The sequence below is a fragment of the Triturus cristatus genome, chromosome 6 (assembly GCF_964204655.1).
Source record: "Triturus cristatus chromosome 6, aTriCri1.1, whole genome shotgun sequence".
Taxonomy (NCBI): Eukaryota; Metazoa; Chordata; class Amphibia; order Caudata; family Salamandridae; genus Triturus; species Triturus cristatus.
The window spans coordinates 487,813,230-487,830,173 of record NC_140589.1 but is presented as its reverse complement, the minus strand read 5'-3'; positions in this window follow the sequence as shown (position 1 = coordinate 487,830,173).

The window sequence follows — 16,944 nt, the reverse complement described above, 5'->3', positions numbered from 1 at the left end:
GCCAGGGCACTGGTTAATCTACTAAAACCCAGTTTGTGTCGTTATGACTGAAAAGGACGCAGAGATACGAGAAAGTAGTAGTAGTTGCTAGCTTCCTACAATCCAGATAGATGTCCCGACCCATAATGCTCCGGGTGCCAGTAGCACAGTTCATTATAAAAGTTTTGGAAAGATTAATCTTTAAGCCCAAATCAAGAATAAAAGTATTAAAACTGGTCAGGACCCTTTGTAACCCGTAAAGGAGAGCCGGTAAAGGTCTCCCACCTACCTGAGGAAAATCATGCCCACTCTTAAGGAGTGCCTCGGCCAGACCATTAATGCATAAATTAAAAGGAAAGGGGGCCAGGACGCAGCCCTGCCTGACCCCTCTTCTAACAGGAAATCCTGCTGTACACTGACCATCCACCCCATATCTTACGCTTGCTGAAGCTCCCTCATAAAAACAGTGCAGGAAGGCAATAATATTAGGATGCACACCAAGATCGGCAGGAATCCCCCATAGCCTCGCATGGATTACAGAGTGAAAGGCTGCAGTCAAATCAACGAAGACTAAGTCTCCCTTTTTTGGCTCTTGTGTATTTCCCGACAATCATAGCCAGGTTTAGACTCTGTTCCAGGGTTCCCAGGCCCTCCCGAAACCCATACTGGAGATCAGACAGAACATTATTTTCTATTGCCCAGTCCTGTAGTCGATGCAGGATGACTCGGCCTGCCACCTTCACCATGGAGTCAAGAAGGGAAATTGGTCTATAACAACCAGGGACCTGGCGGTTTCCCTGCTTGAATATTGTGACAATGATGGACTCCGTCCAAGTCTTCGGGAAGGAGGTGCAGTCACTGGCATTGACCATCTGAGTTAATAATGGAGCCCAGAGCAGGACACATGACTTAAACAATTCAAGTGGCACGCCATCGGGGGTGGGAGCCTTACCCCCCTTGCTACGTGTAAGAGCCAATACCATTTCATCTATCGTTACAAGGAGGTTGTCATTAAGTACGCAGAGAGGACCCTGAGATGGGAGCGCATCGGTGTCCGGGCCATTATATAGTGCAGAAAAGTGGGTTATCCAATCTTTTTCTGGGATTGCAATCTCAATTGAAGGTCCGCCACCCCCACACAAAGGTGGGGTCCTTACGATCTTCCAAAAGGCCACAGAGTCCTTTTTTTGAGCTGCGGCGTGTAACAACTCCCAGGCTTCCTCCCTCAGTGACCTCTTTCTGGCAGGAATTATCCTCCTATAAGAAGCTCTAGCCCTCCTTATCCCCTCCTGAGATTTAGGTTGCCTATGGAGCTCTGCCTTATGGTTGGAATATGCCTTGGTGCATACATTATCAAACCAGCCAGTGGTTTTCGGCCCAGTACGGCATTGAGCAGTCAATAACTTCCTAACCTCTTTAGTTATCTCAAGAAAAGATCAGGTTAGGTCATCTGCAGTAGAAAGCTCATTTAAGCAGATGTCAAACGCAGTTTTACATGACACAATAAGCTGCTTAGTCAGTACCTCAGGGTCGACTTTGGACCAGGGAAGAGCATACCCATTCGTTTTGCTCAGCTCTAAGGAACCCAACACCTGGTTCACACAGTTCTTCCTCCCAATATTTTGAGCTTGTAGTTTTAGCTTAAGACAAAGTGGATACTGGTCACTCAACACAATGATCCCTATCATAAAGGACAACAAACACGGGGCAAGGGTGTGTGAAACTAGCATAAAATCAATAATGGAGACGAAACCTCTACCAATAAAAGTCGGGGACATAATCACAGGGATGGGGACAAGTTCATTTGCAGATCCCAAATCATAACGAGACATTAAGGTGCCAATTACAATCCTGTAAAAACCGGGTACGAACCGTCGGACGGAGCATATTCTCCGTCCGACGCGTACCCGGTCGTACAAAAATACAAACATGGAATTACGATTCGCACGGGAACACCATTTCCGTACAAATCGTAAAAAACCCCGACCGAACAAAATAAACCTACAAATGCGATCCGGGTAAGCGCCGACCTGACGTCGGGACGCTCGCAGCCTGCCATTCACGAACCAGGAATTACGATTCGCACCGACGTCATCCCGCACGGTGAATATTTTCCGGCAGCCAGGACGACGCGAACAAGGACCACCAGTACGCGATGGACAGACAGGACGACGCGAACAAGGAGGACCAGTACGCGACGGACACACAGGCGAACAAGGAGGACCAGTACGTGACGGACACACAGGACGACGCGAACAAGGAGGACCAGTACGCGACGGACACACAGGACGATGCGAACAAGGAGGACCCGTACGCGACGGACAGACATGGACCCGAACCTACGTGTCATCCCGGCCCTCATAGCAGTCGACCTCCTCTACAGGTTCCGACGCAGACGCCGCAGAAGGTCAGAACAACTAAGGGAGGGGGGAAAGGGGGGTTGGGGGGGTGGTGGCAGGACCAGGGCAGGCCACAAGCCCCCCACCAAAGTCACACAGCACACATGCCCTGGACATACCTGACTCCCGGGCCCTGGTCACTACGAGGGGGTGGGGGCGTGTCCAGCGAAGCCAGCGACCGCCACAACGGAAGTCCGTCACAACGCGAACCCGCAACACAACCAGACATGTACGTCCCGTACCCACGCCTGAAGAGCGTGGGTACGAGTCGCACCACGCCCTCACCCACGTCACCCCAACAATGGCGGGACGGCTCGTACCCACGTGGCAAAGGCCTGGGTACGGACCGCACAAGCATCACATAGCGTGGGGACGGACATGTACGGACCGTACCCCCACCCCGTATGCATGGAGCATGCCCCCACCCCAATAGTGCAAGTACGACCCGTACCCACACCCGCGTACGTATGGAGCGTACCCCCACCCCAACAGTGTAAGTACGACCCATACCCACACCCGCGTACGTATGGAGCGTACCCCCACCCCAACAGTGTAAGTACGACCCGTACCCCCACCCGCGTACGTATGGAGCGTACCCCCACCCCAAAAGTGTAAGTACGACCCGTACCCTCACCCGCGGACGTATGGAGCGTACCCCCCATGCCAACAGTGTAAGTACGACACGTACCCTCACCTGCGTATGCAAGGAGCGTACCCCCATGCCAACAGTGTAAGTACGACACGTACCCCCACCAGCGTATGCAAGGAGCGTACCCCCCACCCCAACAGTGTAAGTACGACACGTACCCCCACCCGCGTATGCAAGGAGTGTACCCCCACCCCAACAGTGCAAGTACGACCCCTACCCACACTCGCGTACGTATGGAGCATACCCCCACCCCAACAGTGTAAGTACGACCCGTACCCTCACCTCGAATGCATGGAGCGTACCCCCACCCCAACAGTGCAAGTACGACCCATACCCACACCCGGGTACGTATGGAGCGTACCCCCACCCCAACAGTGTAAGTACGACCCGTAGCCACACCCCATATGCATGGAGCGTACCCCCACCCCAACAGTGTAAGTACGACCCGTAGCCTCACCTCGAATGCATGGAGCGTACCCACATCCGTGCATGTCATGAGCGTACATATCGTGACATTGGCGAGGTGGGTGCAGAGTCCTCCCAGCAGTGCCCTGAGACAGGAGGGGTGGGTGCAGAGTCCTCCCAGCAGTGGCCTGAGACAGGAGGGGTGGGTGCAGAGTCCTCCCAGCAGTGCCCTGAGACAGGAGGGGTGTGTGCAGAGTCCTCCCAGCAGTGCCCTGAGACAGGAGGGGTGGGTGCAGAGTCCTCCCAGCAGTGCCCTGAGACAGGAGGGGTGTGTGCAGAGTCCTCCCAGCAGTACCCTGAGACAGGAGGGGTGTGTGCAGAGTCCTCCCAGCAGTGCCCTGAGACAGGAGGGGTGTGTGCAGAGTCCTCCCAGCAGTGCCCTGAGACAGGAGGGGTGGGTGCAGAGTCCTCCCAGCAGTGCCCTGAGACAGGAGGGGTGTGTGCAGAGTCCTCCCAGCAGTGCCCTGAGACAGGAGGGGTGTGTGCAGAGTCCTCCCAGCAGTGCCCTGAGACAGGAGGGGTGTGTGCAGAGTCCTCCCAGCAGAGCCCAGAGACAGGAGGGGTGGGTGCAGAGTCCTCCCAGCAGTGCCCTGAGACAGGAGGGGTGGGGGCCTATCACTCCCAGCAGTGCCCTGAGACAGGAGGGGTGGGGGCAGAGTCCTCCCAGCAGTGCCCTGAGACAGGAGGGGTGGGTGCCTATCACTCCCAGCAGTGCCCTGAGACAGGAGGCGTGTGTGCAGAGTCCTCCCAGCAGTGCCCTGAGACAGGAGGGGTGGGGGCCTATCACTCCCAGCAGTGCCCTGAGACAGGAGGGGTGGGGGCAGAGTCCTCCCAGCAGTGCCCTGAGACAGGAGGGGTGGGTGCCTATCACTCCCAGCAGTGCCCTGAGACAGGAGGGGTGGGTGCAGAGTCCTCCCAGCAGTGCCCTGAGACAGGAGGGTGGGTGCAGAGTCCTCCCAGCAGTGCCCTGAGACAGGAGGGGTGGGTTCAGAGTCCTCCCAGCAGTGCCCATGGAACGCAAAGGGTGGAGTAGTCACATATACCATGCCCACAAATGTCAGTCAGGTGCACAAAGACCCTGCAGTACATGTACCACATGTGTGCGAGGATGGAAGTATACGCATGCATAGGGCCAAAAAGAAAACATGTACACATGAAGTCATGTCAATAGTCCACATACACAAGTACAATGACTACCAAGGATGCCACGAATGATGCAGCTGGAGAATGGCTCAGCATGCATGTGCCAAGGTGAAGGAGTCCGTCACACACCCAGTTAATGTACTCACATCTCTGCACTAAATATTGGGAACACCCTGCAGGGAAGAAGTCAGGGTACACAGAGGAAGGAAAACACCTTGGGACAATTGCAACATGCAGCAACTGCTTACATGAATGGAGAAAGGTAGCTAACACCGTGTGAGGCACACTGATACCAGGGTCCCCCCTATGAGCAGCACACCACTACATTTCCCACACACCCAACACATGACCAACACCCACAACCATGTAGCAGCCCCACCAACAGCAATGCCAGCAATGCAGGAGTGTTCCAAAGGCAAAAAATAAATTGCTTTATTCAGCATGAGCAAAAAACTAGTATGACGTAAGTCCCATCTTAACAAAGGCCATAGGGCAGTCCAGGAGTCCCAGCTGGATGGGGGACACAGTGGGATGCGTGTCCCCTAGCTTGCCTGCACAGTTACGAGTCGTCATCTTCCACAGGGGTGAGGGCATCATGTGGGGGGAAGGAACAGGCACCGCAGGGACAGGAGGGCAAAGGGTAGGCGAATTGAGTGCAGGGATGGAGGACTCCACCACAGGGGGTGGGGCAGGGCCAAAGGTGGATTCTAGGATCTCACTGCACACCTTGGCAAGGTCCTCCAGGGACTCCCCTGCACCCGAAGGAACCACAGGCCCCAAGGAGGGGGGGGGGTCAGAGGGATGGGTCGCAGCGCCACTGGGGGAGGATGTGGACAGGGGGGGGACTCAAGCACCCTGACCGAGGACTTCCTTGACCGCTTGCGTGGTGGCGTCACTGTGGGGCTCAGGGACAGAGCGGCCATGAACGAGTCTTTGGGGGAGATGTGGCCAGGAGAGCTGAGGGGAGGGGATTTGGAGGGAGTGGATTCTGTGGAATGTGGACTCCCACTCTGGCTGCGTGTCACACGTTTGCCCCCCGACCCAGTGGGTGTGCCTACTGCACCCTGTGTGTGCGTGTCAGGAGGTGTGCGGCGGACCTTCCCTGCTGGTGTGGTGCCCGTGTCTGTTGTGGTGGGTCCATGCTTACGTCTGTGTGTATGTGGGACAGGCATGGGAGTGGGAATTGTGGAAGGAGCAGGGGTAGGGGGTGGGACGTAGCGCTGCAGGAGACCCACTGCTGCAGTCAGTGTGGAGTCTATGGACCTCAGCAAGTTGCTTTGGTCAGCCTGCGATGAATGAATGCCCTCCAAGTATGCCTCCATGTTGTTGAGGACCTGGCTGTGGCCATGGAGGACATTAAGGATCGCAGTCTGACCAATCTGCAACTGCCGCTGGATGTCCACAGACTCAGCATTGGCGGCAGCAGTGGAGACAGGGGCAGGGGGTGCGGTGCCTGGCAGGAAGGAGACATGTGGGGACCGGGCACGCTGGGAAGGGACACGAGCACGTGGGAGGTGGCTGATGCCAATGGAGGGGGCGGTGCCAGATGTAGGGCTGCTGTCAGATGGTGGTGCAGCCACCGCCCACTCGGAGTGATCCTCCTCAGACCCGTCGGCTTCGTACTCTGTTGTGCCAGTCGACAGGTCCCCGGGTTCACTCTCCACCGCCTCAGTCCCACTCGAAGTGCCAGCCCCGATGTCACCGCTGGCACTGGTGCTCCGTCCCTCCGCGCCGTCTGTGTCCATGTCTCCCTCCGTGTCCCCCGACGATGCTGTGGGCAGGGTGAAGAGACAGAAATTAATCATACACCTGTATACATATGTCACATGAGTAAAATCTACGTAGGTTACAGTGCATAGCCTGATACAAAGGAAGAGTTACATCTACAAAACAAGGTACATATGTAGGGCATGCAAGACACAGTTTTTTGACCCACCATGCCATGGAATAACTATGGAGAGCATGACACACTAGCAAATGAGATGAAATGGAATTTTGACTGAGAAGCAAGGCCCTGGGGACAATCCAGCACTGCATCAGCACCACACAGCGTGGCAGCAAATAGGGATGAGCAGGGACCATAGGCAGGAACAAGAGGCACATGCAGCATAGGTAATACTGATAACATGCCCACCCTGACTGGCACACTGCACCTTGAGTGTATGTCCAGGCAAACATCACACACTGGCCAGTCCTAGCAAGGAGATGACAGGTCTTGACATGTAGGCCATGCCCGCACCACCCACCCCCTACATGAGACAAATCTATGGAGACACAGGAAGCACGTACATCTCTTAGTCTGGGTGAAATACACATGGGATGCAAGAAATCAAAGTTGCACACCAAATACCCAAGGTGAGCCTGTCCAAAGAATCATGTACAAATGGGCATCATCAGATGATTGCTACAAGACACACAGGCAATGGCCACCGTGAGTATGTACTTGGAAAATCAGGTCAGGCTGTACAGTGGACACTTGTAATACATCACACGTCAATATACATGGTGCCAGGGGACAATGGCACAGAGCACAACCTATGCTGTAGACACAGAGATTGTCGACATATTCGGATTACACACATGATACCTAGGAAAAGATGCCCCTGGGGACAGTAGTGGCCACACAACTCCATGCTCCTGAATGGGAATGACTGCAACACACGATACCATCCCTGCACTATGCGTAACGCACACTCATGCACATCATGTCACAGGCCACCACATAGGACATGCGTACTGTAAGGCCTCACACTTGAGAGACTAACTCCCATGTCTGGACTCAGCATTAGTGCCAACTGACATGGAACCCACAAGTCCAGAACTGTACAGGGCACAGGTAAGGTCCCAAATCCTGTTACACACCACCCCCACACATTATGCTGCAGGCATTGTACACTTGGAGAAGGTGTCAGGCTACATGACCTTGTGATGGAGCGACTACACACAGACCAGGGAACACATTGCAAGGAGGGGAAGGGAGGCAGGAGAGCACAGCAAGTCTGTTGGGGATAGGATCAGCACAGCACCATAAACCCTGGAAGTGTATCCATGGAACATTGCACTTACAAATGCTGGTGAAACACAACAAACACACACATGTACCTACCCTAAGGGTGGGCGTAGTTCGCGAAGTAGCACTTCGCGAAGCTACGCAAAGTGAAGTTCGCACTACGCGAGCTACGCGTAGCACTTCGCGAACTGCGAAGTAACATGTTCGCACTGTGCAAGATGTTGTTTTCAATGATTGCACAGTGCGGACAAGCAACCTGCACCGTGCAATCATTGAAAATGGCATCTTGCACAGTGCGAGCTGTAGTTTTCTGCTGCTCGAGTAGATTTTTACTCGAGCTGCAGCTTTCTCAACGCGAACTGGTAGTTTCTCATCGCGAGCGGTCGCGAGCATACGCGACCCCTCGCAATGAGAAACCTGACCTTCTCGCGTTGGGAATCTCGCCGGGAGGTTTATTTTCCATGCTCACGATCGCGAACAAGGAAAAAGTCTCGCCAGGATGTCATTTTGCTTGCTCGCGGTCGCCAACTTGACGTTGAGGACCGCGAGCAAGCAAAAAATGACCGCAGCACTACGCAACACTACGCTACGCGTGTTCGCACTGTGCTACGTGCAGTTCGCGTAGCGCGAAGTAGCGCGAACTTCGCAAACTACGCGAGCGTAGCGTAGTGCTTCGCCCAGGCCTAACCTACCCCCTTCCGGCTGCTGCATGTCCTGTAGACGCCTGTCCAAGTCAGGAAAGACCACCGCCAGCACACGTTTCTGGATGTGGGAGAGACGGCGGTGTCCACGGTTCTTGTGGCTCACAGGTGAGTCCCCCAGCAGGACCCGTGCGATCCTCCGCGTCCAGCACCGGATATCCTGCCAGCATTTCCTCACCTGGGACATGCGCCGCCTCCGACCTTCCGCACTCCTCACGGTGCTGACGGCGTCCAGCCATATCTGCTCCTTGGCAGAGGCGTCTACCTGTGAGGATGGACAAGTGACACTACATCAATACACCTGGCACATGTCACAGGGACACAGATTAGAACACATTCGCTGTTTTCAACAAGGCCTAGTATGCATCCAACGCATTGCACCTTTGTCATAGGGACATGATCCTCTGGGGAAGGGCAACAGCAGTACGTGCCATTGAAAGTACACAGGTGGAATGTGGGCAACGACACAATCAAAGATCCAGGCTCACACTGTGCATCACACCCACCCCTCCTGTCTCAGGGCACTGCTGGGAGTGATAGGCCCCCACCCCTCCTGTCTCAGGGCACTGCTGGGAGGACTCTGCACCCACCCCTCCTGTCTCAGGGCACTGCTGGGAGTGATAGGCCCCCACCCCTCCTGTCTCAGGGCACTGCTGGGAGGACTCTGCACCCACCCCTCCTGTCTCAGGGCACTGCTGGGAGTGATAGGCCCCCACCCCTCCTGTCTCAGGGCACTGCTGGGAGATATCAGGCATTCCCCCCTTGGGACCCCCCCTACAGTACATGGCATGTGTGTCACACCTGGACACAATGGCAGGAATCACAGTCACAAAAAAGGGACACAGTCTGTGGCAGTGGACACTGCACTCACCTGATAACCTGGTCGCCCATACAGCATGGGGTACCGTGGGAGGATCACATCCACCAAAGCCATGTTCTCCTCCAGGGTGAATGGCTGTGACCTCTCCACAGCCCTTGACATGGTTCCAGGGAATCAGTAGCAGCAGCTGGGTCGTGGAATACAGAGATGTGCAGGCAAGTGCTCCCTCATGGGACCTGGCTGCCTTATATCTGCCTTGCTGGCCCATCTCATGCACAGGAGTACAGAGTGATTGGTCACTCACATTTGCATCCTATGTTTCCTCCAATCCCTTCAAACCTAGCAGTCTGTGGGTTCTCTATCGGTTTCATTCTCCTGCATGATGTCAGCCCCACAAACACATTGCAACAAAGTAGAAGTATTCCAACTGACATCTGCTGTGCACCTTCCAAAACAATTTCGAAATTTGAACTTGGTCTCCATGACAACCAGCATGCATGTAGGCCTTAATACTTGTCCCTCATGTGTCCCCTATGTAATTTGGAGCGTCACACACAGGTACGGTGCGTTTCGGGGCCCTAGGGCACCCCAAATGCATTGCAACGGCCCGTACACACGCATCTACGCTCACTATCACTATGGGTGTCCTCGCGTATGCGTACTCGTAGTGGTACGGGCCGTACACACGCATGTACGCTCACTATCACTATGGGTCTCCTCGCGTATGCGTACACGTAGTGATAGTGAGCGCACATGCGTGTGTACGGCCCAAACCACTACGAGTACGCATACGCGAGGACACCCATAGTGATAGTGAGCGTAGATGCGTGTGTACGGCCCATACCACAACGAGTACGCATACGCGAGGACACCCATAGTGATAGTGAGCGTACATGCGTGCGTACGGCCCTATCACTATGGGTGTCCTCGCGTATGCGTACTCATTGTGGTACGGGCCGTACACACGCATCTACGCTCACTATCACTATGGGTGTCCTCGCGTATGCGTACTCGTTGTGGTACGGGCCGTACACACGCATGTGCGCTCACTATCACTACGTGTACGCATACGCGAGGAGACCCATAGTGATAGGGCCGTACGCACGCATGTACGCTCACTATCACTATGGGTGTCCTCGCGTATGCGTACTCGTAGTGGTACGGACCGTACAAATGCCTGTACGCTCGCCATCACGATGGGTACACATACGGCAGCACTCCCATAGTGATTTGGGAACGTACACAGGCGCAGTACGGCGGTTTTTACACATCACAGTGGTGATAGGCGGCACACAGGTACGAATTGGGCGGACATACCTGTCCATGGAAGGACATCAAGCCATTGTCTGTGCATTACTACATGTGTGGGGCACAGGTGTGACAGGCTGTGATGTGGAACATTACTCCTGAGTGGAGAATGCACCAGATGTATGATGAGATGTGTACAGGTGTACTGTGTGACGGTGCAATGTGTGCCAGGCATGCCCTTGACTCCTTTGACATGTGTGCATGTCGTACTGCACCCTTGGGGTGAGCGTCAATGGCATGGCACGGACACCAACACACGGAAGTGTCCCCTGAAGCCCGTTACAGGGGTTACCACACCTGCCTTGTCACTACCCACGGTGCACAATGTGACTATGTCATGTATGTGTGGGGGCTTCCCATCAGGTTGATGTTGGAGCACCCGCAAAAGCAGCAGCTGTTGCAGCAACCAACATGTGTCTGTGTGTAGATTGACATTGCATACTGTTCCGCACACCATGCCACATGTGGTATCGGATGTGAGGTGCACATGTATGCATGGGACACGGAGTAGCGTGACAAGGACATGTCTGCATCCTCACAATGATTGTGTGGCGAGTCATGACATGTGCACCTTCATGGCAAGGTGTGTGGGCTGTCCTAGTGTAATGTCATGTGACCTGTGGCTCTAGTGTTCCGCTGCCAGTCTCTGCAATCGGCATCCTACTTCTGCTGATGTGTGGGCGTATGTCACTCCTGTCTTGCGTCTGGCTGTTCACTTGCACTGGGACACAGCTATTCCCATGGCATGGCATGGGGAGGTTCTCAATTTCCGTGTGTAGCTGGGTCTTGGTAGGAGTGTCACCTGGCAGCCATACGTGTCCTGGGCATGTAGCACATACCTGACTCCCTATGTAGCATATGTGTATTGACAGATTAACATGTGCTCAGTACAAATGATTTGTTGTTGTGGTGCACTCACTCTTCCTTGTCACTTCAAAATTACTGCAGAGCGCCGCCTCTACCCCGAGCAATGCCGGACTTGGCTGACATGCAGGAGAATGATCGGATCCGGTGCAACCGCTTCCCCCGACGGTTGATTCTGGAGTTGACGGCGAGACTGGCACCACACCTGCAACCGCAGCACAGGTATCCTACGGCACTGACACCCCAGCTGAAGGTAATGGCAGCCCTACATTTTCTTGCCACGGGTACCTTTCAATATACCATAGCTCAGGTTGGTGGCATGTCCCAGAGCATGTTCTGCCGTGTGCTGCATGATTTCTTAGAGGCCATGTTGATTCACCTGGATGACTTCATCAAGTTCCCAACCCCTGAACAGTTGACTGCGGTCAAGCGTGGATTCTATGCCCTGGGAGGGATGCCCCATGTCATTGGGTCCATAGATTGGACACATGTAGCTTTGGTACCACCACACACACGGGAGGTAGCGTACCGCAATCGGAAACACTACCACTCCATCAATGCCCTTGTGGTGTGTCAGTCCAACATGTTGATTTCACATGTCTGTGCTCGTTTTCCAGGATCAGCACACGATGCCTACATCATGAGGTGTAGCAGGATGCCTGAAATGATGATGCAGCTGCGCAACGAAAGAGCATGTGTTGTTGGTGGGTACAGTCTGTCAGTCCTGTATTTTGCATAGCCTACCAGCACAACCGCTTCACCAGTTCTAACGATGTCCATGTGCTTCCCATGTAGGGGACGCTGGCTATCCCAACATGCCATGGCTGCTCACACCTCTCCGCAACCCCATCACGCCGGCCCAGCTCCGCTACAACACCGCCCATGGCCGGACAAGGCGAGTGATAGAGAGGACGTTTGGCATGCTGAAGAGCCGCTTTCGGTGCCTCCACAAGACCGGCGGCGCCCTCCCATATGCCCCTGCAAAGGTCTGCAAAATCTTCATGGTCTGCTGTATGCTGCACAACATGGCAGTTGAGAAAGCTGTGCCACTCATCCTAGATCAACATGACGAGGACCATCCACCCGTGGAGGACGAAGGCCTTGGCAATGGGGCTAGTTATGTGGAGGATGTGGAGCCGCAGGAGGACATCCGGACTCGGCTCATACGCGACTTCTTTGCTTAGTGGTGAGTACCAGTGTCTGTGTGTGCACGCATTTGTCCCCGTGTGGCATGTGTTGTGATGTGTGTGTCCACCTGCATGTATGGCACGTGAGTCAGAGGTGTGTGTGGGTGTGTCACTGGAGTGATGGTGCCAGTGATGGTTGTATTTCCCCAGTCATAATTGTGACCTAGCATGTTGTCATCCTAACATGTGTCGAGTACATGCACATGCAAGTGGCTGTGCTTTTTGTGGCTGACTTCTTGTGTGTCTCTCTTCCCCAGGTACTTGCGCATGCCGTCTGCTGGTTGCATTGTTGTGGCACTGCTATTCCTCATGGACACGTCATCGTGGGCTGACTCAGCGTTACAGGCACGGACACGTTTTGAAGTCTCCATAGGGTAAGGGATGCATCAGGGGTGTATTGGGTGTGGCAGTTGTTCACGATGTATGCACACTGCCCCTGTCGATGTTTGGTTCCGCTGCAGCCATGTAGCATCAGCATGGGACACGACATGCAGCTGGGTACACCTGAATAGATGGTCTGACTGATTGACAGTCATCAGTGATGGGATAGTGGATTGTGATGATGGCATCAATGTGTGTGACACTGCCCTCGGACACATACGGTTAGCATTGGCTTGACATGGTGTGGGACTTCCACATCAGCGGATCTATGGTGTATGGCAGGCTCTCCGTGAGCAGCTGTGGGTGTTTAGCTGTTAGCCGACGCTTGTGTGCCAGTTCCATGGCTAACACGCATTTGTGCTGCAGAAGGGGGGTGCCAGTGTTGGACCCACATGTTACTCCACAAGACGTGTTCATGTGTACTTCAAGTTGCCTCTGCACTCCCGAAAACATGACTAATAAAGGTGTCCCTATGCCTCCAAGGTGCCTCTTCTCACTCAATGCTGGTGTGTTGCCACGGTGCATCCAGCATGTCTGGCATGGTATTCCCTGATTGTGGCTATGTGTCAATGTGTCGAGTAGCAAGATGCAAGCTGTGTGTGGGGGCTGAGACTGTGTAGTGGGCATGATGTCCATGACTGTGTGGGTATTGTGACATGTGCCATCCCCATGCATCCAACGTTGGCCAGGCCCCCATTATCTGCATCCACCGGACTCAAGCTTGCAGGACATGGTTCTGCCACCTGTCTACACATACCAGGGTGCCCCCCAGGACACTGGACAGGATCCCTGACCTCTGCGCATGTCTGTTGCTGTACTCAATGTGTCTGTCAGCACGGTTGTGCGGCCACCCCCTCAGCTGGTTGGGCCCATCACGGGTGTGTATGGTGCTCCATGTCTGTCTTGCCTAATACACTGTGATCCATGTGTCCTGTGCCAGATTCAGGCCCCAGGGTGTGGATGGTTGAAGACAAAAGATGACTCAGGCATGTTTAGACTTTACAAGACACATGTTAGGTAATAATGCAACCAGCAGGCATCTTCTCTTCATAGTGTGATTTATTATTGGGGGGGGGGGACAACGTGAGGGGCTTTCCGGGAGTTTGGAATCCAAAAATCAGTAGGGGAGTTGGTGTCCTTGCCATTGGAAATCCTCATAGTCCATGCCACAGTCTTTGTCAACATTGGTCAGACAGTGACCAGCAGGGCCATGTGGCAGAGAATGTCTCTTGATGCTGTGATGCTGTTCCTCCAGTGGGTCAGGTGCCAGGCCAGGTGTCCTGGGAGATGGTGATTTTGCGCCGACCCTCACGGTCTTTTCCGTGGACGACCCGCCCTCCTGCGGGGACCCTCAGAAGCAGGCCGTGACGACGTCTGGGATGCTCCATCGGATGTTTCCTCCTCCTCCTCCTGATCCCTCCCTGTGGGTGGTGATGTTCTCCGCCTTTTGGCACAGGGAGGGTCGGCCATGTTGTCGGCCATCCGACGGAGTGTATCGTGAATCCCCTGGAACGCCGTCACTTGCTCAGCCTGTCTGTCCTCCATCCTCCGTTGGTGTTGCAGTAGACAGGCATGTAGCTCCGCATGTTGCTGGGCCTGCTGGGCCTTGATCCCCTCGAGGACGGACACAACCTGGGCCAGGCCCGTGGTGTCCTGCCGGTATGTGTCCAGGATGTTACGGACATGGGAAAATACCGGTTCCCCAGCCAACTGGTCAGGCTCGCGCCTCCGCTGTCCTCCACTCCCACCAGCCCTGCCCACTTGCACCTGGCCTGCCCTTGTGGTCACATCGGGTCTCCGGGACCCCTGAGGGGTGGCATTGGCGTTGTCGCCTGCCTCCTCCTGGGTGCCCAGGACACCGTGTCCCTCCTGGCCAGCCTGGCTGCATTGTGGTGTTGGGGCAGGGATCCTGGGTGTCTCCTGGGATGTGGCAGGAGTGGGGGTGGTGGTTGGCACAGTTGTACCTGATGCAGGTGCTGCAGGTGGTTGGACACCAGAGGGGCCAGGTCGGTCGGGGTCGTCCACAGAGTGGTGAGAGTGGTCGCTGCCGGTGGGATCGGGCTCCTGCAGATCCGGGTCCTGTGAGTCTTCCCCCCCAGTGTTGGGGGGTGAACCACGACGTTGACCTGTGTGTGAGAGAGACAATGTTAATTTTGGTCCATGCAACATCCATGTTTCATCAGTTTCAAAGTTGGGACATTTCCTCTTGGAATTGGGATCTGTCTTGCAGTCCACTCACAGTGCACTTGTGCATGGGTGTGTCCCTTGGACACCACTTTGGCTCCTTTAACTATGTGTGGCACAGTCTTACTTGCTGCGACAAGTGTGACTGCAGTCAGCAGTGGAGTGGGCAGGTGTGGCGAGCCATGCATTGGCGCCTTCCGTGTAGCACTGTACATGTGCACATGGAGTGGATCCACACACTTATATGATCCAGGTAGCTGTCGTTGTGCTCGTGAACAGGTTGTGACATGGCCCTGTCTTTTGCCATGGGGAAGAGGGGGGGTTCTGGGACTGGCCACCCTTGTCTACATGCACGCAGTCTACCTGCTGACGAGCAGACATTCGCACACGCCACTCGGCTGATTTGCTCTCCCTGTGTCTCGCTCCCTCTCTGTCCCCCTCTCCCTCCCTCTCTGTCCCCCTCTCCCTCCCTCTCTGTCCCCCTCTCCCTCCCTCCGTGTGTCAGCCTCCTCCCTCTGTCCGTCTCGCTCCCTCTCTGTCCCCCTCTTCCTCCCTCTCTGTCCCCCTCTCCCTCCCTCCGTGTGTCAGCCTCCTCCCTCTGTCCATCTCGCTCCCTCTCTGTCCCCCTCTCCCTCCCTCCGTGTGTCAGCCTCCTCCCTCTGTCCGTGTCCCTGTGTCTCCCTCCCTCTCTGTCCCCCTCTCCCTCTCTCTCTGTCCCCCTCTCTCTCCCTCTGTGTGTCACCCTCTGTCACCTCAGGCCAGCTTCCTGGGCACACACTGTTAGCAGATCTTTGAATGGCCCTTGGCTTGTTGAAGTGAGTTTGTTTCTGATCTCCAGGCACCCATTGGGTGTAGTGTCTGTGTGTGCGCTGCTGCTGTGGTGGTGTGTGCTGCCACTCTTTCACAATGTTGGCTGTTCATCAGCTGCTGTCATGTGCAAAACAGTGCCTTCACCCCCATGTGTTGATGCAAGGCGTCCGCCATTTGCTGGCGAGTCTTTCCTGTGTGGGGACACACTGTTTGTCTGGCTGTGACCTAGGCCATATGGGCAGAGGGCATTGTTGTCTGCTTCTGAGTTGCACTATGTGATTTTTGGGGCCCACCCTCCGGCCATCCGGCTTACCGTGTCATGTGTTGGTGTCTTCTGTGGCCTGTGACTTGACATTGTCCAGCTGGGTGCATGGTGCATGATGGCAGCAGTGGCATGTGCGTGTTCATGGAGTGTGGTTGAGTCATGCGATGGCTTGGGGTGGTTGCGTGCCTGTTAGTGATTTTCGTTGTGGATGACGTTCCCCCCATGTGAGGTGCGTTGTTTGTGTACTCACCCGGGTCTCGGAGTCCTTCTAATCCGTCCACTGCCTCCACTGGCAGGATGGCCATCACCCTCTCCTCCCAGGGCTGGTAGTGTACGGGTCTGCGGGAGGGCCCTCCTCCAGTGGCGTTGGCCTGGTTGTGTTCCTCCTGCATCTTGGCTCGGACCCTCCTCCGCAGATCGTACCACCTGGATTGGCATTCCTGCCTGGTCCTTCTGGTGTTCCCAACAGCATTCACAGCATAGATGATGGTCTGCCACATGGCTGTTTTTGCTGCCATGCTGGTGTTTCTGACCAATGTTCCAAAGAGCTGTGGCTCGACTCTGAGGATTTCATCGACAAGAACCTCCAACTCTCGGTTACTGAACTTTGGATTCTTGGTAGTGGGCATGGTGACGGGTGTGGGTGTGGATGGTGGGGGGTGTGTGTGGATGGTGGGGGGTGTGTGTGGATGGTTGTGGGTGTGTGGGTGTGGTTGTGCAGGTGTGTGTGTGTGTGAATGTGATGAGGGTGTGTTTGTGAAGGTGGTTGTGTGAAGGTG